Below are 23,833 nucleotides of genomic sequence, written 5' to 3'. Positions count from 1 at the left end.
ATATATATATTTTTTAAATAATAAAAAACAAAGGCCGGCCCCGGGGATTGGGATCCCCGGGGCCATAAGTGGCCTGAGGAGGGGGGCAACGCAGCCCCCCTCCTAAAGAACCGGGGGTTGGGGTCCCCGGGGCCGATTAAGGCCTTGGGAGGGCCACATTTATTTTTTTCAACAAAACAAATTAGGGTGCAGGCCCTGGAGGATGGGGTCCCCAGGGCCAATAAATTAGAAAAAGAAGGGGGGGGACACAGCCCTCCTTTTAAAAAAAATTAAATAAATAAAAGACCGGCATCGCGCCGGAGGCCACGCCCCCACCATGCAGCACTCTGCAAATGAACCCCCTGGCCAGTTGGGGAATTAATTCCCCTTCAATACTGAGGGTCCCTGAGGGGCAACTAGCCCAACAGGTATCTCCTGTATGCGCCAGAGAGCTGCTTTGCAGACAGGTGTCGTGAGGCCACGCCCCTTTTTACACCTCTATGCAACGCAGGTCTGTGGCGCTTACTAGAGGTACCTAGTGGGCTAGTTTGACCCTAGGGACCCTTAGGATTCAAGGGGACTTAATCTCTCAACTTAGAAAAGGGCGCGTTTACACAGTGGTGAAGGGAGGGGACGGGGCTTGAGGTGACGAGTGTAAACACGCCCTGTGTCGCATTTTAAGTTGGGGAAATAATTCCCTTTGAATCCTGAGGAATCCTGGGGGCCAACTAGCCCACCAGGTGCTTCCAGTAAGTGCCACTGCTCTGCGTTGCAGAGAGGTGGTGCAGCCCGTGCCCCTTTTTACCCCTCTCTGCAATGGCACTTACTGGACGTACCTAGTGGGCTGTTTTGCCCCTAGGGACCCTCAGGATTCAAGGGGACTTAATCTCCCAACTTAAAAAACGGCCACAGAGCATGTTTACACAGTGGGGAAGGGAGGGGACGGGGCCTGAGGTGACGTGTGCAAACACGCCCTATTCCGAGTTTTAAGTTGGGGAAATAATTCCCCTTCAATTCTGAGGGCCCCTGGGGGCTAACTAGCCCACCAGGTGCTTCCAGCAAGTGCCACTGAGCTGCATTGCAGAGAGGTGGTCCAGGCCGTGCCACTGTTTACACCTCTCTGCAACGCAGCTCTGTGGTGCTTGCTGGAGGTACCTAGTGGGCTAGTTGGACCATAGGGACCCTCAGGATTCAAATGAACTTAATCTCCCAACTAAAAACGGCCACAGGGTGTGTTTACACAGTGGTGAAGGGAGGGGACGGGGCCTGAGTTAACGTGTTGAAACAAACCCAGTGGCACTTTTTAAGTTGGGGAAATAATTCCCCTTCAATCCTGAGGGACCCTGGGGGCCAACTAGCCCACCAGGTGCTTCCAGTAAGCGCCACTGCGCTGCGTTGCAGAGAGGCAGTCTAGGCCGTGCCCCTTTTTACATCTCTCTGCAAAGCAGCTCTGTGGTGCTTACTGGAGGTACCTAGTGGTCTAGTTGGACCCTAGGGGCCCTCAGGATTCAAGGGGACTTAATCTCCCAACTTAAAACGGCCACAGGGCGTGTTTACACAGTGGGGAAGTGAGGGGACGGGGCCTGAGGTGACGTGTGCAAACACGCCCTGTGGCGCATTTTAAGAGGTTGTTTTAATCCCCTGCACTATTATATACTAGGGGCTTACAGAGGAGGTCATGCTGATCACAGGGGGACCCCAACGCATAGTGTTCACCAGTGTATGTAGGTGTTTTCACTGTATTCTGAGTGTCTTTTAACATAGCACTGGCTCTAGGACTGGTTAGTCAGACTCAGTTATCACCAGTATCCGTCTGAAAAAGTTGAGGGTACAGAATGATTTTGCAACAAGGCTTCTTTCTGCTCTTCTGTTTGTTCTTTCTGCTCGTTATCCTTCTTCCTGCACTTTTCTTCATCTTTGAGGACTTCTGTTGCTTCTTTCTGCATTTCTTTTTTTTCTTTCTGTGCGTTTTTTCTTCTTTCTTCACATGTCCTATCTCTGTAGGCATAGTTAGAAATTAGCATTTAAAAAACCTTTGAAATTCACTGAAAAAACCACAGTTTTCAGGCACATTATAGTTAGGCATTAGCATTAAAAAAACCTTAGAAATTCACTGAAAAAACCATAGGTTTCAGGGGCGTTATATTTAGCTGGACTTTTCACTCATACAAAACCATTGAAATTACCCCGTTATAATTAGTTCAGCTAACTATAACTCGCGCACCCGCAATGCACTGCTGATGACGTCACATATTACATCACTCATGACATGGTCAGTGACATCACTCTTGACATCACTGATGACATCTCAAATGACATCACTGATGACATCATCCTTGTGATAGAGTGGCAGACCTCCTCTCCCCCTAATACAACCTTTGATACACACATTCAAAAATAGAAACAAAAATTTTCAAAACAATGGACATACCAATATCAGTTACAACAACCTATTCAGTAATTCTAAGATCCACATACACATCCACTCATTCACCAACAGTCCTATACAGTCACTCATACATGTACTCACTCATCATATGTACTCATACACCTATACATCCTGTAACACAAGGCCACTCACCCATAGAGTTACTCGCACACATAGTCACTCATGCTAATAATGAATCAAACATCCATTTACTTGCATATACAGTTATACACACACCACCACACTTACTTTTACAGAAACTTACACATACTTAGTCTTTTAAACAATCACTTATAGAAACACATACTTATTCATACAGAGCTCTTTCAATCTCTCACTCTCACATATACTCACTTATATACACCAATAGTCACATATAGTAGTTTAAAACATATGTAGTTACTCATAAAGACACTATTGAGACAGTCATTCACTCACTAAAAAACCCATGCACACACTCATCCACCCATACAGTCCTGCACACATGCTGTCTTCAACACATACAAACAGTGAGTCACTCATTCATGCACCTATGCACTACGTAATCCCCCCACCATACCATTACAGACACTCATACTGATGCTCAAAAAACCAACTAATAACCTATATAGACACTCATGTAGCTACTCACCAACCCATGCAGCCACTTGTACACAAAGTGAGAGACTGATACAGATATTTACATATTTAAACATTACTCACTAAGGGCCTCATGTAGGTAGCCTAATACCGGTCGGTAACGGCCGATTTTCGGTAATTATACCGTTACCGACCGGTATGTAGGCTTTTGAGATGTAGGGGGATCATTTCTGCATTCGGTAATTTACCGAATCGGTAAAATTACCGAATCGGTAATTTTACAGATTCGGTAAATACCGAATACAGAAATGAGATGTAGGGGGAGTGTGTGGGTGTTGTCTGGAGTCAGTATTTACCACCAACTAATAGTTGGTGGTAAATGAAGAATGGATGTGTAAATGCATTTTAAAGCGCTTAGAAGTGTGCAATGTGGCAGACATACATGCCCTTAGAGCATGTATGTGTGCCACATGTGCACACATGCAGGAATCAGGGGTGTAACAGGGTGTCAATGTGACACCCTGCCACCCTTGATTGTGCTCCCCCCATTACCGAATCGGTAATTACCGATTCGGTAATGGTAACTGGCTCCCCATTGATTCCTATGGGCCTCCTGGCCCATAGGAATCAATGGGAAGCCAGTTACCATTACCGAATCGGTAATTACCGATTCTTAAATACCGACCCATTCTGATTCGGTAATTATTACCGACGGATTCCCTACATAGCATTTACCACTTCATAAATACCGATTCGGTATGATTCGGTATTTATGAAGTGGTAAATGTTAGCCTACCTACATGAGGCCCTATGGGCCTCATGTAGGAAGCCCAATACCGGTCGGTAACGGCCGATTTTTGGTAAATATACCGTTACCGACCGGTATTTGGGCTTTTGAGATGTAGGGGGCACATTACAGGATTCGGTAATTTACCGAATCGGTAAAATTACCAAATCGGTAATTTTACCGATTCGGTAAATACCGAATCCTGTAATGATATGTAGGGGGAGTGTGTGGGTGTCGTGTGGAGTCGGTATTTACCACCAACTAATAGTTGGTGGTAAATGAAGAATGGCTCTGTAAATGCATTTTCAAGCGCTTAGAAGTGTGCAATGTGGCAGACATACATGCCCTTAGGGCATGTATGTGTGCCACATGTGCACACATGCAGGAATCAGGGGTGCAACAGGGTGTCAATGTGACACCCTGCCACCCTTGATTGTGTTCCCCCCATTACCGAATCGGTATTTACCGATTCGGTAATGAGGCATACCTTCCCATTGATTCAATCAATGGGAAGGTATGCCTCATTACCGAATCGGTAAATACCGATTCGGTAATTACCGAATTTCTACGAATCGGTAATTTTTACCGCAGGAATACCTACATAGCATTTACCACTTCATAAATACCGAATCGGTATGATTCGGTATTTATGAAGTGGTAAATGCCACGCCACCTACATAAGGCCCTAAGCCATGTATTCACTAAGATACACCTAATCAGTCAGTTATACAATACATTTTTCAAAAACAAATCATCCATTTAGACACTTATTTACCCATTTATTCTTCCATCGACCTTGAGATATACATATATAAAACATATGTCATTTTATGAAAAAAACACACATTCACTGGATGATGTCATCAGTGATGTCATCAGTGATGTCAGTTGAGATGTCATCAGTGATGTCATGAGTGATGTCACTGACCATGTCATGAGTGATGTAATATGTGACGTCACCAGCAGTGCATTGCGGGCGCGCAAGTTATAGTTAGCTGAACTAACTGTAACGGGGGAATTTCAATGGTTTTGTATGAGTGAAAAATCCAGCTAACTATAACGCCCCTTAAACCTATTGTGTTTTCAGTGAATTTCTAAGGTTTTTTTAATGCTAATTCCTAACTATAACTTGCCTGAAACCTATGGTTTTTTCAGTCAATATATATATATTTATCATAATTCAGGTGTTGTTTGGTGAAAAACACAAGACAATATGAATGTCTGGTAAAAGATATGGACTCATTTGGCAGCCACAAGGTGCAACGTTGTCAACATAATGTACACAATAAAGAACCTATAACTGTAAATAAAATTTACATTGCAAGTCGCATCAGACATATGTGAATCTATAAGGGCACTCATCAAGGTTCCTCGTGCCTCTGTATGGCCTTGCAATTGGTTGGTGACTTGTGTTGCTCTTTTAATATAGAGTTTTAGGTATCTATCTTTTAGTATTATTCTCCATAGGAAAGAGTGCATTAGCTCCTGTTTCATGTCTCCTGGGGAGGAGTGTAAGAGAGCAGATACTGTCATCAGGTTCAGGATGCAGTTATTACAGTGTTCTAAAATCCCCCACATCTTGTTTTTATATTCATAAAGAGATTTTGTTCATGTTAAGTGGAATTACTGCTGAACTGCTACAGAATGTATTATCACCCTATGAATACCAAACCAGTTCATTATGCGTAATGTTATTCCAATGAATTGCAGACTAGGCAAATGTTAAGATAACTAAAAATACACTGTTATTATTTTTATTGATAACAGTAAAATATGGTTTTTCTTTCTTTCTGTTGAAGGGCTCATTATAGATTTATTTTGGACGTCTTAATTTAATTCCTTAAAGTTTAATCCTTTTTTACAAAAAAAATCACCCAAGGCCTCACTACCAAAAGTCTTGAACAAGCCCTGTCACCTTGGTATACATAGTTTTAACCTGGAACAGATTTCAATAACATCCAATCAGTGCTTCAAAAAAGAAGTAGAGAAGTGCTGGTACTCACTGAGCCTGACTACCTGCACTTCTATACTTCCCTTTCAAGCACTGACTAAATTGGTGTGATTCAAATCTGGTCCACATTAAAACTATATGTGAAAAGGTGAGAGCATCTTTCCATTGGTAGCGAGGTCCCCTGAGTATCCATTTGATACTCTCACATTAAAAGTATTGGAGCAGTACTAAAAAGTGCTTGCACTTTCCTTTCAAATGAAGTAAGTGCAGGTACTAAGTACGGGCAGTTCCTGCTCAGTTAAAGCACTAGACACAGTGCAGTTTTATAAAATCATTTGCACAGACCAACCGGTGCAAATGCACAATCTTTGCCCCAAAGGTTCGATGTGAATACGCTGTTCGTGCAAATGAAGGGCCTTATTTATGAGAAACTAATGCAGCGTGATGCCGCAAGTCATTTTGCTGCGCAGCACTGCATTAGTTTTGAAGCACAGGGATGCAACATACTTACTATGATATGTTGCATCTCTGTGTCTTTACCTGCACTAGCGCACAAAGTTCTGCTATGCGCTGGCACAAGCATACTTGCACCATGGTACACTGATGCCTGCGTTATGGGGAGATAGTTTTTGTGCAGAAACGGGAAGCTTCCTGAACAAAAACAATCAATTGAGGTGATTTCCTTTTCCAATGTCTACTGTAGAATGCAACACGCATTGAAAGAGGAAAACAAATTAGGAGAAATGAAAACATTTCTCCTTGTTGCGCCTCGCTACGCCAACCCTTGCCTGGCATAGCATTCTGACGTATTTCTAGGTTTACAATTGTTCGTAAATCTGGAAATGCATTAGTGGACATGGGTGTAGCTGTGGTTGTGGACATGTGTGTTGCGTGGGAACACCCACAGCAACACCCATGTCACGCCTCTAACACGCAAAGTATTGATTGAAAAGGTGCAATATTTACAGGCACAGGTAAAGCCATGCAGGGTGGCTTTAAGTGTGCTTGTATATATCACACAGCACGTAGCACTGCTGGCATCTCACTCAACATGAATTAATGGCGGCGCAAGCGGATTGTACATTAGCCCCTACGTTTACATAGTTTGATTAGTGTGCCTCATTTTAGCCACTTCAGAACACTAATTTTTACACTAGTTGGTTTTACCATATGTTGGTGCAAAATTCAACTGCACAGTTACATTTATGCAATCATTTCGTCTGGTAGGGACATGTGATTCATGGATAAAAGTTTCTCTTGTTATATCCAGAGCAAATACATACTGGTTCGGTTTTGTCGATAAATCTATGCAGGTGAACAAGGTGTTTCTCGTTAAGTCTTGGTTTGGCATGTCGAAAGGGGAACATCAATTTAAACAGTTTACTGTATTCGTCATGATATCTAGATTGCTTTCCTAAACCTCTCTCTACAATCATTATTTAACAACAAATGCATGCTGTGAAGCAACATCATACTAAGGTGCCTGCACACATTCACATCAGTAAACAAACAGGTACAGGGATACCTTTAAATCTGTGCATGGCAGATGTTGACCCACAGTTCATTAACTAGAAATTGTGCAGTTCAGGCAGCCAAGAATAAAGCAATGCCAGCATTTCTCAACACATGTAGAGTGCTAGAAAAAGGCTTCAGGTGGAGCAAGAATGATATTCATGCAGTGTGCCTAAACGGATGCTACTTCAGCTGCCTGATCTACCTACCCCCATGGTGGAACTCAAAGTTTAGATTATTGGACCCACCCACTGAAATAGGAGCTCCGGGTCCAGTGAAGAATGTAATCATACTGGATGGGAAGTCTGGTACTGGATGGAGGTCACAAGATGGAGTTATTGATAACAACATTTTTTAATGCCTTGGGCTGGGCTGTGTTGTGCTGGAGCCCAGGCCTTACCACATAATTTCTTAAGGCCCGATTCACAAAACTAACTTAAGACAAAATCCTAAACTTACTACCATTTACTCATTTTGGTATTCACAGAAGGCACTTACTCATCAATGAGTAAGTGCCTTCTGTGAATACCAAAATAAGTAAGTGCCTTATGTGAATTCCAAAATGGTAGAAAGTTTAGGATTTTGTCTTAAGTTAGTTCTGTGAATCGGGCCCTTAGTCAAGTCGGCAAAATTGTTTCCACATTGGTCAGATGAACCTTTGATAGCTGACATGAAGCTCTGAAAGAGAGAAAACATCAATGATACATTTCTAACTTGTGAAGCCAATATAACTCCACAATAAGGACCAGGAATTGCTGAATAGGTAAATTTTGGCTAACTTCAGACCTACTTCACTGCTGACTTCTTCCTCTAAGATATTGGAGAAGCTGGTCAATGGTCAACTACCAAAATCATTAGAACAATGCGAGCAGCTGCATCCTATCCAATTGGGCTTCTACCTGGGTTATACCATGGAATCCAACCTTGTTGAAGTCTCTGACTCCATCAAGTTGGCAGTAGACTACGGTAAACAAATCACTTTTCTGCTTTTTAGATCTATCTGCAGCTTAGGACACTGTGTCTCATTCTACTCTTCTACAATGGTTGGAAAATATAAGCAATAAAAGATCCACGTTGGCTTGGATTCGATCATTTTTGTCTGACCAAAGTCAATCGGTTTGACTGTCACACAATGTCTCTGACCCAAGTCTTTAAAGTTTGGTGTTCCCCAGGGCTCTGCTCTGAGCCCAACAATGTTCAATGTTTATGTGAACCCTCTAGCTACACTGATTGAATCCTTTGGCATTCATGTGGTGCCCTACGCCAATAAATTGCAGATTGCCGGTACTCTGGACAGAAATGCACCTAACATCTTGAGTAGTTTCAAGCCTTGCCTTTCGGTGCTGTTCATCAGTGGATGCATCTCAGCAACTTGCAGTGTAACACAGGCATATCTGAGATCTTGCTATTTGGCGGCATATCTCACCCCGCGTTGGATGGTGAATGCTGGCCTAGTCTTGTTTAGGCCTGGGCGAAAATTTCGTTCCGTTCGCGGAAATTTCGATAATTTGACATTTTTGCGTTCCGCGGAGAGCGCGAAAATGTCAAAAATTCCGGTTTCCGCAGCTTGGCGATAATTTGTTTCTTGCTCGCGCTGTAAAATAATACATTCTCGCGCGTGCGCGATCGCCTTAACTGAATCCCTGCGTTCGCCGACAAGTTTTCTTGATCCGGTAGCGTTCTCCATGAGATGTTGTATTGTTTTTAGCCATTTGCGCTGTCTCGCGACAGTTCGCGCCCGCAGTGACGTCATGCGTCGCGCGATCACGTCTTTCTTCTCGTGATCATGCACCGCGAGACAACTCAAAACAAGATGGCCGTGCCCGCAACCAACCACATGGGTAAGTCTTCGCGATATTTCCGCTTGTTTGCGATAATTTTAAACATTTTTGCGATAATTTGCGAAAGTTAATTTTGCAAATTCCGCCCACCCCTAGTCTTGTTCCACCCCCGCTTACCCCTACTACCATAGCACGGAGTCTCAGGTAAAATGTGATAACAGGACTTCTTTTAGCCCACAGGTCGATGGCGTGGGGGGAATTTGTTTTAGTCTTCTAAAGTCGCTAAAGGAATTCCTCTGTTTTTTACATTTGCAGTATGAGAAGATGATAATACATGCCCTTATCACTTTCAGGCTTGACTATGCCAACTCCCTTTATTGGGGCCTACTGGCATACCTACTTAGAAGACTCCAGCTGGTACAAAGTACTGCACCTCGGCGTCTATTAAAACTGCCAACATATTCAGCATCATCTTAAAGAGCTGCATTGACTGCCCATCAAGGAGACGGTCTGGTTTTAAGGGCTCATGTTGGCCCAGAGAGTCTTTTACCAGGTAGGGCTTTGGTACCTGGCAAAGGAGATTATTTCCTACCATCCAGCAAGACCCTTGTATTCTTCTTATGCCTTTTTGGTAGTGGTCCCAAGAATAAAGAGGAAAAAATGGGGTGACTCCTCCTTTTCTTTTCTTGTTGCACTGCTTGGAATTCTCTTTCTTTCCATCTTCGGGCGATGAATGACGAACATGCCTTCAAACACTACCTTAAGATCTGACTGTTTGGAGTGGTTTATTACTAATTACTAATAGGTGGTAGATGCATGTGGCATGTCCGGAACTCTCGTAGCTGTGAGCTTTATAAAATGATTAATTGATTGACTGATTGATTGAATAGGATTAAAGGGTTTTATTTGTATGACCAATCAATCCAGTAAATACGCAAGACAAATGCAAATTCAATTAGTACATTAGTACAATAGGCAAAGTGAAATAACTAAGTTCATTGAGCCGCAATAGAATGAGATACAGAATTGCGATAGCCACAATACAGTACCAAATAAAAGTGATTAAGTAAGATATAGGGCCATCTATCATGGGGCTCTAGCTTGGGAGCATAGAAAAAGAAGCATGATCAGACTCCAGTAGATGTATAAAAAAGGAAATCAGTATTTAGCATAAAGCTTCACACTTTGCAAGAATAAGGCAAGCCGAGAGGTCTGTACCTATCAAAGTCTAAAGGGAATCTCCTCTAACTACAACTATCAGAACACCAATTTAAAAAGTAACAGGAGAATCAGAAATGTCTTATCTCCATTCACACCACCGGGAACCAATCAAGTCACTACTTGAATGCATCTGCATCTGCAACATAGCTACGAATTCCCAATGCATCGACTGAGACTGCAGTACTCAACCTTGCCATCCTGATGCATGATGAACAGAAGCCCTCTTTTGACTTTTTTTTCTCCACTTTCACTGCAAAGTTCCCCTCCAAGCATCTCTATCAGTAATCCAACACAGACAATAAACATTTCTCTAACTAACAAAAAAATAAACCTGCATGAAAAGAAAAACATATTGGCAAATCAAAATGCATTTCAACTGAGACATGTAGTCAGATTAACTTTAATTAGGCATTTAATGTGCACTGCAAATACACGATTATACATGTGTACTTGTAACTTGTAGAATAAATGTAAAAAGTGAATAAAAGAATACATGTTTACACATGCAACATGCCTTGAAGTGCAAGTGTAAAACATGAATAAAAAATGCATGATTTCATGATTAAACTGAACATTAGTGCACACGCACATAAATCTCTGGTCTCTATAGTGAATACATTTCATGAACATGTTTAAATGCTTCACACATGTTAATAAAGTCAAGTTACACAATGAATATAATGTCAGATGCATATATATCATTGCAGTTCTGTGATGTGTAAGGTGGAGTCTAAATTGCACTGCTCTGGCTGTAGATTTATCGAGTGACTTATAAATCTGGGAGTAAATAATGTCAAGCTTTATTTGTTAAGAGATAGTGAGATAGAGAAAGAAAGAAAAATTTTCAAAGCCATAGAAGCCAGTGATTAACTACTGCAACACTCTCTTTGTAAATCACTCTGAAATATGAATGACCCAGTTTGAAAAATTCTAGATCTACGAAAGTAGTAATTTGGAAATAAAACACACGCAAAACAGATAAGAGTTAGGAAACTTTGTCAAAGCCGGTGAGAATGGCCTTTTCAACCTAAAAATCATTCCATAAGCCAAAATCCTGTTCAGACAGTTGGGCAATAAAGGATGCAGAGTATATCTGTTTTGTGTTATCAAGCATACTTTTCCTTGCTGATATAGGCACAAGCTTATAATAATATGAGCGTGGATCTGATGTATTGAATCGAGAAAAATAATTAAACTTTTGTGCAAAGGTTTCTGAACCACCTTTCGGCAGTGTTGGGCAATGCTCCCATTGGTAGTATGTGAAAACATTAGTTAGTGCACTAGTTGTATGCAAAAAGTGATGACCATAGTGTTGATAACAGCACAGTGCATTAAAATCAGAAGAGTCATTAAACATTTCATTTGTTGAAAATGCTGCAGACAGTTCTAAAGCAGATAACATATTATTAACAGTTTCAAAATCCCAATCGTCAGAATATGTACTTGAGGTGATGATATCATTAAAAGAAATTTTGAATAGATGTGGTATTTTTAAAAGTTCAGTGGGACCAAATACATCATATGAAACCATATCCCAAACAATTCCGTCAGGAACTGGAACTGGTGTAATGTTCACATAAGACAGGTCTTTTTGTTCACGATAAGATGACGTATGATGGTTCAATATCAAGTTCACTTTTGATAATGCAGAGCGTTCTGGGACGATCAAGGAAAAGACAGTCACTAAATGTATCCAGAAAAGTAGGAACACTATACCAGTGAATATCCGGTGCTGTAGCCATGGTAAAACTAGATATGTCTTTTTCAGAAAAATGTAGAAATAATGAAGTTGTGTTTTATGGGAAACTGCAGCTGGCGGTGACTCAGGTTCACTTGCATCTAGAGAAAATGTGTTGAAATCGATGGGGTAGCCAGATGCAATTCGATCTATCTTTGGTAGCTCAGCAGGTTTTGTTGAACTGGCAGTTGTGTCCTGTAGAGGCATATTGATGTAGATGTCGGTGTTAGGAAGAATTGATATTTGTGTTTTACTTGAATTTTGTTGTTGTTCAATTTCAATAGGAACGAGTTCCATTTCATTGTTGGTAACTCCATTACATCAAATTGTAGACTCTTCGAATGTTATTAGTCTTTCTGTCTGAACTTCCAGTATGGTAGCAAAAGGAGAGCAGCGGCTACCCAGAAGCCCATGTGGCCTGCTATTCAGGATCGGCCACATTGTCTGGTTTGATTTGATTGATTGAGATGAATCTCTTCTCTTTTTTGCTGGCAAGAGGTGGAAAAAGTACTGTTCTTGTTCCTTCGACAACCAGGACAGGTGAAGGCATCATGTATGATGGCCCAAATTCTTTCCTGTCCACAATTTTTTCTCTGACCAGATCCTCGACTTTTGGGATCCAGGCAGGTCTTGCTGTTACTGATTTCACTTCCTTAGTGGTGGTGCGTTTTACTTGCACATTGCTTTGTAGTGTCCGGAATTCATTAAGATTCTGTAAAACAGCCAAACATTTATCTATGTCAAAAGGTTTATCATCTGCAACTGTGGTTTCATAATCGAGATCAGGTACCCACATTCTTGTTCCAAATGGGACTTCGTAAGGGGTGACACATCCTAGGAACATCTTGGTATATTATTTAGTGCCCTCTGGACCCCATATATGTGATTGACCCAACTACCACCCAAACCGAATGCCCTTGCTGTTAAAGATTGCTTCAAGTCCCGGTTTTTCCTCTCCACAACCAAATTTACCTCAGGATGGTACGGAGAGGAGTACCGCAATGCAGCACCCAAACTTCCCATGGCTTCCTTGTAAGCCTTAGAGCTGAACGCGGAGCCATGGTCAGAATGAAATGTGCCAACTGTGTATGTCCGTATAAAGACTTGAAAATCTTTTATAACAGTTAAAGTGTCAGCCGAGCGCTGAGGCCAAACCCACAGGAAACTGGAACATTAATCCACTGCCACCAAGATGTACTTGTAAGCCCCATCAGATTGTGAGGGGCTGCAGTAGTCCAAATAGACACAAGCAATAGGTCTGTCTGATATCAGTAATCATGTTTGTGGTGGATGTGCTATGGTCGAACCCTTCATCTGCTGATAGATGTCACACATAAGTACAAATGCTTTCATCTGTTTAGTTAGACCTGGCCACCCATAGTGTTGTTTCAGCAATGAAACAGTCACAGTAACCCCTGCGTTTACCCAGACCCTTGAGTGTAGCTAGAATTAAACCTAACCTGTGAGCTAGGTTTGTTATTACTCGATCCCCCACTCCTGGAATTTGAGCATACGGAATATTTTTTGCATTTAACTTGTAGGAGTACTTGAGTGGAAAACCTTTCGGCATGGCTGTGCTGATTTTGCATGAAGCAATAGCAGCTACCATTGTGCTTCCATCTATTCTCATGCTAGAGCAAGTGATTGCAGCTACAGCAGCAGTTTGTACTGCCCCTTTTGTAGCTTCATCAGCCAATGAATTTCCTTCAACCTGAACGTCATCACGTTGATAGCTCAGCGTGTATATCACGTAAGCTCTCGGCATGTCTTTTTTCAATTCTGCCACATGTTCACAAAGCATTTTCTGCTTTATTGTACAACCGTTTGAGTCTTTAAACACATTCTGAACCCAATAGTGAAGATATTTATTGTAAGACTGGACACAGTAAAATTAATTTGCACAATATATGTGTGGGGAATTCCTGATCCATTTGTATTAGTGCCAGTAATAGGGCTTTTAATTCTGCCAGCTGTTCCATGCAATCTCCCAGAGACTGCATCTTCATTTTGCTAGGATGGAACTTGCCGCCCTGTATACGTCCTTTTAAAATCGCACAAGCTGCCCTGTATTGTTGTTTACTTCCTATGGCAGGCTGAGCAGAACCGTCAGTGTAACTAATGTATTCATAATGATCGAGAGGCATTATTTCCTTCAGGACAGGATATTCTTGTTCGTATTGCAGAAATGCTTGTGCTTTTAATGTAGAATCAAATTTGTAGTCTTCATCTGTTGAAGTGAGAGAATTAGCCCATTGTATCCATCTCGGAAGTAGAGTTTAGCATTTGGAACTTTTTTCTTTGTACCAGCCTCTGCGGCCGGTACTGGACTATTATTCGTTTCCCCTGAGCAAGTGCTCTTTCTCTCGCTACTGCAGTCTGTACTGCTGTCAGAATTTTCTCTGTAGAAGCAAAATGCATTTCAGCATCTGTGTACAAGTGTGATTTGTATGCTATGGGTAAAGTTTCACCTTCATTGAAGGTTAGATAAGTGTACCCTGACTGACTCGCTATTATACACAGATCACCAAACTTGTGGTATTTACATGTGCGTGTAAGTGTTTAGAAGCTATCATGTCAGCTTGTGAGGAACTAAGAATATCCGTATGTTCCTGTGTCCAATGTCTAATTCAAAAATCAGGTCTGATTAAATCTTAGAAAGGTTTTACTTTTTCTGCGTAATCCAAAATGTATGTTCTGCCAAAATTTAGAAATCCCAATATATATTGTATGTTTTTCAGAGTTTTCAGAGGTTGGAACAGCGCGCACTTTTCTAAAAAGTTAGCTGCTAGGTTTTTCCCTTCACTTGATAAATCGTATCCCAAAAATAGGACATTGAGGTGGGCTATTTTTTATTTTTTTAAAGTTGAATTTGGAGCCCTCAGAGGCGAACCCCAAAATTATGTTTGTCACCGTGGTCAAATGATCCTTTAAATAATCATCTGTTAGATAAATATCATCTACATGGGACACGGCCTCCACATCCAAATTTTAAAGTAACTCAGTTACCCTAGCTGAGAACAACCGGGGCTATTCTATGCCCTTAGAACAGTCTACAGAATTGATGCTGAGAGCCGAGCGCTGAGAATGCTGTCAAATTTTTGCTTTCAGGTGCTATATTTTGGCAGAAAAATCCATTTGAGATATCTAGTGTTGTTTTGAATTTGTTCCACACAATGTTATTCATTAATGCGGCGCTTGTGCATTCTGTACTGCAAATGTCTTTGTTCATGTGTACAGATGTCTGTAGTCTAAAACTAGACGATATGAATTATCTGGTTTCATTCCAGAAAACAAAGGATTATTCATTGAAGAGTTCCAAGTTTTTATTACACCTTGGTGTTCAGTTGATCTAAGATCTCCCTGACCTGTTTCTTCACTTCTTGATTAATAATAAGGGTATTGTCTCTGTGGAGTTGGAGTAGTTTTACTGGGATTACATGGTTAGGTGACTCAGAATCCCACCCTACATGGTTACGATATAATGTTTTAAGTAACTTGGAATGAGGTCTGGAAATGCCAGTAAAATTACAATTTCTCCCTTTGGGTACTCCATAACAACTCAGGCTGACAATCTTTTTCATCCAAAAGGATGTCATAGTTATAAGTCAGGTTCTCCCACAAGAGACCTTTAATCTTTCTGGGTTTATTCCCCTCCATTCGGAGTGTTATTTCATATAACGGGTATGGGACACTTATCCTGGTATAAGGTGTCTCCACCATGATGTATTTTTTCAGCGCCACTGGCACCAGAAATTCCATCAGGTTCTGGCGAGCTATTATTACATCTGCTGCGCTGTTTAGCATCGTCAGAGGTCATTCCCCGTTCAGAAGAGTCCTCAGAATTCTGGGCATGTCTAACTTGAAGACATGCTACCTTTTTCTTTTTAAATTGAGGTTTTTTTGATAATATAGTCCGCCGTGTGTCTCTGGACTTTGTCTGTTCTTCTGTGTTCTGACCATCCTTCTCTCTCAGAGTTTTTTTATGAACCTGGAAGGAACAAGAAGAACGTGTATCAGTATCCTGATACCGCTCAGGTTTTTTAATGCTATCTCGATTCCTAAGGTTGATCCTCCTTTCCATGGGCTCCTGTTGAGGAGACCCACCCCTGAATTGTGAACTATTCTCTCTATGTTTTTTGTTTTTTACTATCCCATTTCTTCTTGGAAGAATCAAATGCTTGCTTGGTGTTATCGTTTTCAGGAAAACCCATCAGTTGTAGTTTGTTGCCCTAGCTCCCAAACTATCTCTACCTAATTTGGCATGTGTCTTCGATAAGTTTAGGTAATTCATGATCCTGTTGTAAAGGAGTGACATCCCTCAGGCATTGGCGTATTGCCACTGCTGCTGCCTCCCCTTTTATAGTTGCTAATAAAATGGTTGCTACCTGGGCAAAACTTCCTAAGAATTTCATCCCTAAGTTCAGAGCAGGTTTTGCTCTGTATTCATTCTGCATTTCTCTTAATACATTTTGTATTACTGCTACTGAAGGGACACCATGTGTTTTGGTACATATATGGCAGCAAAAACTGTACCCCAAGAGGTACAGTCCTCTATCGGGGGAGCTATTTCCATCGGCAAAGAGACAGTGTCAACATTCTGTGGGGCATATGTATGAAGCCTTTTTCCTGTTCGCAAACGGGCCGATTCTCAGAATCGGCCCGTTTGCGAACGGGAAAAAGCCTTTTTGGATGTATCATCCCAAAAGGCCCTCGCAATATAGGGAATCGCAAAATTTGTGATTCCCTATTTTGCGAATGCATTTAAGAAATCACAAATTGCGATTCCTTAAATGCAATGCAGGAAGCACCCAAGTTATGTGATTTTTCCCTAAGAAATTGCAAATTACCACCAACTTCAAGTTGCGAATGTCTTCCCTAGAGGCCCATAGGAATGAATTGGAAGGTATTCCTTAATTGCGATTTGCAATTTGCGATTCGCAATTAAGGAATATTAAGGAATTGCAACCATTATTGTGATTCCTACATACGTTGCATTTTGAGTGTCCTTAATAGTGATTCGCTAAAAACCAGTAATAAGGACTCGCAAAACGGTTTGTTCATACATATGCCCCTGTATTTTTCTTGAGGGCTTTTGTGTGAAACACTTCCTCTAACTGTGTGAGTTTCTGAGCTCTCCTGAATGGCATTTGCTCACGTCTAGTGGGCATTTTACCCATAACTGCGTGTAGCGTTTGTGGAGTTATTTTAGTTGTAGATCCCTGAATTTGTCCTGCTGGTGTAGCCCAGTGGCTGAAGTGTGAGTGTTCTCATGATGAACTGTGTCAGGTTTCTGTAAAGCTTTAATATTTCTTTGTGTAGCAGACGTAAGTCTGCTACCGGCATTATGTCAATGTCTGGACGCTGTGTATAAGCCGCTAGGACTGACCAAGTTGCTCCGTCTCTGCCAAGCACCGAGTCTTACTTTATCTTTTGTGTGTGAGAGGGTGCCTCTAAACCAGTTGATATGCTCCTGGTAGGTGAAAGGAACTTCAATGTCCTCATATGAACAGTATTCCTTTGGTGTTTCATGTTCAGTGTAAGAATGAAATGTATTTGTGCGTACATCTGCTTGTGGGAATTTAACACATGAATAGAATAGAAGCTATGTGACAACTTCGCAAACTTCTTTGAGGACAAGATCAACAAGATCAAGCTCTCACTGGACATCAACATCAATCCCCTCAGCAAGAACATCTCGCCTGGGACCAAGGACTTCACATCCAAGCCCCCTTCAAAATCCTGGAAATCTTTCATCCCCATACAGGAAGATGACATAGTCAACCTGATCTCCAAATCCAAGCCCTCCTCACACACTCTGGATCCTTTTCCGCCACAACTGACCAAAAAGCTTAAACTCTCCCATGCCCCACTCTGGTGCAAGATCATAAACAGTTCCCTGAGTTCCGGAGTCGTCCCTGACTGCCTCAAAGTCAGGCAAGTCACGCCACTGCTAAAAAAAAACAGGCCTAGACTCAAAAGATCTGAATAATTTCAGACCAGTTTCTAAATTACCTCTTTTATCCAAAACCTTAGAAAGATGCGTGCTCCTCCAACTAACTCGGCACCTGGATAGCATCAACCTCCTCGATGCCCACCAATCGGGCTTTAGAAAGGGCTGCAGCACGGAAACCGCAATCCTCAATGTCATTGATGACATCCACAAATCACTGGATGCAAACAATTGCTGCCTTCTCATTCTCCTAGACCTATTGGCAGCTTTCGACATGGTCGACCACAACCTCCTCATTAAGGTGCTTCAAGAAACGGCAGGTCGAGATGAGGTGGTCTTATAATGGTTCTCCTCCTTCCTTCACAACCGCACCGAAAGAATAAAATTCAAAAAACTTTACGTCTGACCTATACCCTGTCAGCAGGGGAGTCCCCCAAGGGTCAGTACTCTCCCCACAACTTTTCAACATTTACATGGAACCACTCACAACCCTACTCAGAAAAGCCAACATCCCCTTCCACCTGTATGCTGATAACACACAGATCTATCTGGTAACCACCTCCATTGATGACATTCAGAGACTCACCGACACGCTCAGAAAAGTCCAACACTGGCTGTCAAGTAACCACCTATAACTTAATCAAGACAAGACTGAAATACTCCTCATCTCAAACAAAGAAGAGAATCCACAAATTACGGAATGGCTAAATGCTATCAATGCACTCAACGGAAACATCACCCTGGCGGACTATCACTAGGCATCACTTTAGACCTGAAACTGAACATGACCAATCACATTGAGAACTCCGCCAAGAGCGCCTTCCTCAACCTGAAGCTACTGAACAAAATAAAGCCTTCCATCCCATCCCATCCAAGGACCTTATACAAGCTAACCAATCACTGGTGTTATCTAGATTAGACTATGGGATCGCAGCCCTCTCAGGCACATCAAAGGTACACCTTGCTCCCCTTAAAACAACGCTAAACGCAGCAGCTAGAATGGTCACAGGAGTGAAGAAATGTGACCCTATCTCACCCGCACTCCGAGAACTAAAATGGCTCCCAGTTGAACTGCGTGCCAGTTTCAGAACAGCCTGCCTCACCCACAAAGCCCTTCACACAGTCAGACCTGAATAACTGGCCTCCAAACTCAAAAAAGCCGGTCAGACCAGGAACCCTCCGGAGCTCGAACACTCTACTACTCCTCCCACTGAAAGCATGCAAACAAAACAACACAGCACGGTCCTTCACAGGCAACGCGCCCAAAATCTGGAATGCTATTCCCCCCACATCAGAACTATCCCCTCCTTCGCAAAATTCAAAGGACAGCTCAAAAATCTTTTCCTAGATTGGTCCCCTAGCGAAGGGACATGAGCCACAGATACACCAATGACATTACTCCCTGGATGGGAGTGTGACCCGAGACTATGACACCCGGCGAAGGGACTACTAGTCTTCATTGACTCTGGTTACTTAACCCGCTGAAACTCACCGTCCAAGCCTGTTACTTTCACTGTATTTTTGTCACTTGTATTGAAACTTTCTCCGTATTTTTGTTCTTGTATTTTTGGTCTTTTGCAATATGACTGTTGTAAAGCGCTCCGATACCCTTGGGTCTGGCCAGCACTATATAAAACTTCAAAATAAATAAATAGAATACCTCAGTTCTATATGATACGTGTGACTCATTCATGAATGTTACTGTCCCACCTCTAGCTGTGACTCCATAGTCTGGTAGTTTTAAAGTAATGGCAGTTCTGACATTTTCTGAAATGTTTATTTTGCTTTCTTGTTCTCCTTCCTCCACTGCATTTGCAGGTTGTGCTGGCATTGGACGGTCTTCGTCAGCCATTGTTGAAAGAGTTTCAAGGAAACTGAGATAAGGTTTTATTCACAGTAGGACTATTTGTCCTTCAAGATTGAATACACCTACAGCCAATACATAGGATATGCCTGCTCAGCTGTGGCAGATTTTTTCCCCTCCCACTGCAGACGTCACTGGAATAAATGTAAGTAGGGGTCACTGAGAAAAGCACAACTAAACTACTCATTTATGACCGTTAAATAAGTAACAAACCAACGTTGGCGGCGCCATTTCACGTAGTTCCTATAAACCTATATAGAATCTGTGCGTTTAGACAACATAGACTGTGGGACTGGTGTCCAGACTGATTACAGACACCCCCACCGGGTATGTTTGCATGTATACCTAGCTAGCTCACAGTGTCACTGTAATCTCCTCTTAGCAAGGAGGGTATAGTTCTTGGCAACTATCAAACATGACATCTCTATACTCTCCTTGGTAAGAGGAGATGCAAAGAGATGGAAATCCCCGGTGGAATCCCCAAGCAATAGCTCGGCACCGCTCCCTACTCAACTGGGCTAGGGCAGAGAGGGTAGCCTTGCACCGAGAAGACCTGCTGGGGATTCATAAGTTTCCCCTGGCGAGGCAAAGGGAGAATATAGTGTTGGACTTGCAGGGCCTGGACGCTGGCGCGGAGGAAACTCAAGAGAGGGCATGCGGCTAGTCAACCCAACATTTAGTCTGTGAGATTACAGGTACAGAAGACCAGGAAGAACTGGTCCCACTTACATAGCTTAAGATCCTACATCAAGAGGTTATCACAAACAGTTTCTAACAGGACTCCCCCTTTCCACCAACCTAGGCAACAGGTCTCCGGCGAAAACCCAATCACTAATTTGATTACTTTGTCCTCATTTTGTTGTATCCTACATCCACAGTTCAACTATGTAATGCACCATGTTTAGAATAAAAGCGTGTGATACATCGCAATGGCTCATCAACACCATTAGTGTTATCGTAATGCTATTCCATAATTACCTATTTGAAATGTTGCATCCGTCAACTAACTTGACTTAAAGGTAATTTGTACTTTGAACTGCATTGCCTACATATTGTCATGGGCTATGATGTCATTCCACTGTTTGTGTTGTATGAAAATAAGAAATGTCAATCAATAAATAGATTTAAACAAATCAAACATGACATCTCTGTCCCAAAAGGAATCGTGGAAACAGTACAGTACTTTTCGCTCAGTCACTCGTGCTTACTTTGTGGTTTAAAGAAATACACAGAATAAACAGAGGGGACTTTTTAATAAGCATTTATTGAACCAGCGTCGGTGTAAAATAGGTGTGCTTAAACAACCATAAGACAGAAATAGATATAAATGATTATACACACCAACAGCGTAAATGGATGGTAGATTCATACCATAGTGCTAAAAACAATGAATGTAGGCAAGCATATAAATAGATGACAGTAATAATGCGTACTCTTACGATGCAACCCTAACTAGATGTACCTAAGTGTGGCTAGCATGTATGTAGGTGTAGAGCCACGAATCCCCCTAGGCTGAAGCCAATTCCTTTACCTGAAGTAAGAGACTGTGGGACCCCGTCTTGGTCTCGAGATGGATACCCCGCGAGGGATGACAGACCACTGCGTGCTGGCGTGTCTACATACATGAACCTCAGCTTCTCGCGTCAGTGTGTCAGCATGGAAGTCTTTCTCCTCTGCCTGCCTTGGAAAAGATATGGTGTATATATACCTAAGAGGTACCCTTAGGGGATTCTACCTTGCTGTGTCATGTCGGCCAAGTGTGAAGGAAGGGATGACCCTTATACATAGTAATTATGCAGAAGATGGTACTCTTGCTGAGACTCTGAGAATCTTCATGCATAATTAATTAGGCTAGTTTCCTGGAAAACCACACAACATTTTATGCAGCCCTTAACGAGGTAAAAGATCCATACCAAAAACCCAATATGTAGTGTAATGGTGCAGTAAATGTAGGTGAAGGGTTAGGAAGTTTACACAAATTATAGAACTGTGAGATGCACAAGAGCACTTTGCTGGAAAAAGAATAGAGTAGTGATTGGGGGTATTGTTACTCTTTAAAAATGCCTGCCTGGTAGCCCTAAAACTTTAATCTGTGCACCAGCTCATATAATTAAAAACAGGAAAAATTATGAAGTCCGGTGCTCTAGAGACCTCCACTTCCTCTTAGGGTCAACATGTCTCTGCCACTTATGTTCCCAAATGCTCGTGGCTTTTGTGAGGACTGATTATTCTACTGCAATCCACACCCATTCCATTATGCTGACATAACAGGCAAATTTACCATACATATGTCAGGCACACCTAAACCACCTACTTGGTGTCTGTAAATGGGTATATATTAAGGCACTTAATAGTGCTCCATAGGTAGGCGGAGGAGAGAAGTGCCTTTTGTCACACAGACTCCATGGTTCTCTCCTGGCCTGCTCGAATAAAATACCTCAGTTTGTTCTTACATCATTTTCCCTATTCTTTATCCAACAAAGTGCTCCTGTGCATCTCACAATGGAAGGAACTCTACAATGAAGCATGCCACCAACGGGACCCCTTGTGGGTGAGAGACCTCTAAAGCAAAAGGATTTTTTTCCCCTTAAGTCGAAAGGAGGGTTCTTAGATTAGTCCAATCGAGTTGAACTCTATAGTTTGTGTGAAGCAAAATTACCTCTTTGATTCGACTTGAGGCCGATAAATTATGTCTCAGACCTAGGCTTAGAAGTTGGGACGTTCAGGTGAGGGCCATATCTTTGATTAATTGCATGGTACACATATGCAATTCAATCTCCACTTTATTAAATATGCTGTAAAATATATCTACTAGTTCAATATAATTCTGTGTCTCTGTCTTGTCATTTTGCACAAGGACATTGTTGTAGAAGAACCCTGTTTTTTAGTTTCCATATTTTAGGCTTATAATATTGATTAAAGGTTCAAAGCCTAGAAGGGTTTATTATTTATATTTTTGTTAAGGGTTTTTAGCCTAAAAAATGTGTTTCCATTCATTCAACAAGATGGCCTAAAGGACTGGTCCTTTTCCTTTAATCGCCAACAGAAGGGCCCTTTTCCTTAACTAATCTAGAGAAAATGACCTTCCCGGTAATGGGTAAGTCTGGATCAATATTAGTTGTTTTCTGTGAATGTTCAAACCACTTATGCTTACAAACATTAGAAGTAAATATATTGTTGAGAATGTTAATGATTAGTGAAGACTTCATGGCTAAGGGCTACAGAAGACCTCATTGAGATCCAGTTTGTTTGAATGTATTACTGTTTTTTTACAAGTAAGACAAACTCTTAGATAACCCCTTCTCACCCCCTGGTAGCTTGGCATGAGCAGCCAGGCTTATCTCCAAGGCAATGTGTAAAGTATTTGCAACCACACTCCCAGTAACACAGTGATAACACCACAAATAAAAAATAGCGGTATCTTTATCAAAAGGAATACTATGAGACCAAACGATAGAAATCCAACATATGCATATTTGTAATCTTTCACTTTGCCGGTTATTACGCCAGCAATCACTTATAGGTTCTTGCGGTATTAATGAGCAGTTCACAATGCAGTTCGTAATGTAGTAATAACACAGTCCTTAATGCTCGTACTAATGCAGTTCGTAACGCAGGAATAATGCGATTTGTAATGCAAGAATCAGGCAGTTCGTAATGCAAGAAATAATGCGATTCATAATGCAAGAATCAGGCAGTTTGTAATGCAAGAAATAATGCAATTCGTAATGCAAGAATGAGGCAGTTTGTAATGTAAGAATGATGCAGTACGCCAATCTGCGCGGTCAACTCGGGCCCCCACTAGGCCCCAACACCAGAGACAACAGTCAAAAGCTTAAAGGGGCGGCCCCTGAACCGCTGGGCAGGTACGGGCTGCTTGGGTACTCAGCGCGTCTAACGCAGTGCAGCGAGAGAGAGCTCGGAGCACTCCTGTACTCCTCCTGCACGCCTCCCCAGGCCACACATGCTTGCGGCTCCCGACCGGAGTCCAAGCCTTACCTGGTGGGGTGCCATTGCCTTGCTCTCTCTCCCTCCCCGCTCGC

The sequence above is a fragment of the Triturus cristatus genome, chromosome 2_2, assembly GCF_964204655.1.
Source record: "Triturus cristatus chromosome 2_2, aTriCri1.1, whole genome shotgun sequence".
NCBI lineage: Eukaryota > Metazoa > Chordata > Amphibia > Caudata > Salamandridae > Triturus > Triturus cristatus.
Note: the sequence above shows the minus strand (reverse complement) of the source record.